Source organism: Apodemus sylvaticus, chromosome 5 (genome assembly GCF_947179515.1).
Source record: "Apodemus sylvaticus chromosome 5, mApoSyl1.1, whole genome shotgun sequence".
NCBI lineage: Eukaryota > Metazoa > Chordata > Mammalia > Rodentia > Muridae > Apodemus > Apodemus sylvaticus.
Genome location: NC_067476.1, coordinates 102,129,475 through 102,132,381, shown reverse-complemented (window position 1 = coordinate 102,132,381; position 2,907 = coordinate 102,129,475). Strand labels below are relative to the sequence as shown.

The following is a 2,907-nucleotide window of genomic DNA, read 5'->3' as shown; positions in this document are numbered from 1 at the left end:
AACCTGCTTGTCATCAGTTCATCTCTTTTTCTCTTTTTTGAGTGAGTATAAAGATTTTATGGTAATATCTAGTTTAGAAATCTGTATTCTAGCTACATAGAGTGGTGCACACCTCTGAGCCCAGCACTCGGGAGGTTAGACAGGGATGGATGGGCATTTGAGGCCAACTTAGGCTACATTAGGAAGACACTCCTTAACTAATTTTTAAAAATCTGTCAATCTCCTGTTACAGGGCTGTCAGTGCACCTTGGGGATGCAGGGACAGTCCAGGACAAGCATTGGACAACCAACTGTTTTATGAGTTTCACTGAAGGAATTACTGTTCCCTCTCAGATTTCCAGAACCAAAGCAGGATGTAGTGGCCATCCCTGTAATCCTAACACTTGAAAGGGCAAAGTAGGAGGATCCAAAACTCAAGGTCATTCTCAGCTGTGTATTAAGGTCAAAGTCTACATGGGCAGAGGAGACCCATTTCAAAAATCAGACTAAATGAACTACTCTTAAATGAAAAGGGATTTGAAAATGAAAGTTTTCAAATTTTTATTTTATGTGTATGAGTGTTTTGCCCGCATGTATATCTGTGCACCATGTGTTCTCAGGAACCAGAAGAAGACCAGGCAGTGGGGGCACACAACTTTGATCCTAGGGCTTGGGAGGCAAGACCTTAAACTCAGATCAGGCTGGTCTACAAAATGAGTTTCAGGACAGCCAGGGCTACAGAGAGAAACCCTGTCTCAGAAACAAAAACAAAAAAAAGGAAGCAGAGGAGGGCATTGGACCCCAGCCCTAGACAAGACATCTCTCTCATTTCCTCTAAGGCTCTGGACATGGCAGAACAGGAGGCAGAAAGAGGAGGAGCCAGGGACAGAAGGGCTACGATACCTTCACCTGGGCAAGACAGCCTTTGCAACACAAACTCATAACAGCTGCAATTGACTACACAAGAACGGGCTGTCGCCTAAAGTAAGAAAAAAGCCACATGCCTTGGAGTCCCAGCACTCGGAGACAAAGGACAGTGGATCTGAGTTCCAGGCTAGCCTGGTCTACAGAGCAAGTTCCAGAACATCCTGGGCTATACAGTGAGATCCTGTCTTGAAAAAAAAAAACAATAGCTGAATAAGCTATTGGGGTGGGGGGGGCTAGAGAGATGGCTCAGCGGTTAAGAGCACTGACTCTTCTTCCAGAGGTCCTGAGTTCAATTCCCAGCAACCACATGGTGGCTCACAACCATCTGTAATGGGATCCGATGCCCTCTTCTGGTGTGTCTGAAGACAGCTTCAGTGTACTTACATACAATAATAAATCTTTTAAAAAAAATGAGCCTGTCAGGGAAGCTTGAGTGGGCAGGGAACCACTGTCATTAATACACAAGTAATGTCACAAACAGCAGTGACCTCACCAGGCTCCAGTGTGTAGTTCCAAACCAGAGGCACACAGCTGGCCCTAGTTAAACTAAATGCTTCTCAAAAAAGACCAAAAGCTATGAATCGGCTATGAATCTGTTAAAGGAGCTGGTAGGGAGAGAGAGACAGTCAGGGGATTTATCACGATACCTTGGACGCATGTATGACACTGTCAAAGAACAGAATTAAGTGATTTATGTATGGATGGCATCCCAACAAGATGCACAGTAAAGAGAACTCTCCTTTCCCGCTCTCCCTTCCTGGAATGTGCTGTTCCTCAGGCTCTTGGCCTTGCTTTGTTGTAATTACAGAGTTCTTATTTAAAGTACTTAGGCTTTAGCCATCAGGTGGCTTTCAAGTTGTAAACAGTAATGCACTTGGGGGAATTTGAGAGGGCCAGAATGCAGAAGGCTTCGGATGCAATGTGGAGGTGTCAAAGCCCTAGGCTTCTGTCACTGGCCTCTAGTTTACACTGTCATCAGATGATGCCATCAGCTGTTTACATCTGACAGCTGCCACTGCTGTTCCTTAAGAAAGAGGGGGGGTGCTCGCTTCGGCAGCACATATACTAAAATTGGAACGATACAGAGAAGATTAGCATGGCCCCTGAGCAAGAATGACACGCAAATTCGTGAAGCGTTCCATATTTTTTAAGGATATTCACCAACCCCACATCTGATAGAGGGCTAATATCCAATATATACAAAGAACTCAAGAAGTTAGACCCCAGGGAACCAAATAACCCTATTAAAAATGGGGTACAGATCTTAACAAAGTATTTTCACCTGAAGAAATTCAGATGGCTGAGAGGAACCTTAAGAAGTGCTCAGCATCATTAGTCATTAGGGAAATGCAGATCAAAACAACCCTGAGATTTCACCTTACACCAGTCAGAATGGCTAAGGTCAAAAACTCAGGAGACAGCAGGTGTTGGCGAGGATGTGGAGAAAGAGGAACACTCCTCCACTGCTGGTGGGTCTGTAAGATGGTACAACCACTGTGGAAATCAGTCTGGAGGTTCCTCAGAAAACTGGACATGAGACTTCCAGAGGACCCTGCTATACCTCTCCTGGGCATATACCCAAAGGATTCCCCGGCATGCAATATTTATATTTATAATATTTATAATAGCCAGAAGCTGGAAAGAACCCAGATGCCCCTCAAAGGAGGAATGGATTCAGAAAATGTGGTATATTTACACGATGGAATACTACTCAGCAATTAGAAACAATGAATTCACAAAATTTTTAGGCAAATGGTTTGATCTGGAAAATGTCATCCTAAGTGAGGTAACCCAATCACAAAAGAATACACATGGAATGCAATCTCTGATAAGTGGATATTAATTAGCCCAGAAGCCCTGAATACCCAAGGCACAAATTGGATAACAGATGACTCCCATGAAGAAGTATGGAGAGGGTCCTGAACCTGGAAAGGATTGATCTAGCATTGGAAGGGAATATAAGGACAGAGAAAAAGGAGGAGGTGATTGGAGAATGGATGG

The 2,907-nt window shown here is 44.1% G+C and overlaps 1 non-coding gene across 1 annotated transcript; it reads left to right on the top strand.

The window, feature by feature from the left end:
* Positions 1-1,947: 1,947 nt before the first annotated feature.
* LOC127686635 (U6 spliceosomal RNA) lies at positions 1,948-2,054 on the top strand. Its single transcript, XR_007978217.1, has one exon. It is a non-coding gene; the product is annotated as a U6 spliceosomal RNA (small nuclear RNA).
* Positions 2,055-2,907: the final 853 nt, after the last annotated feature.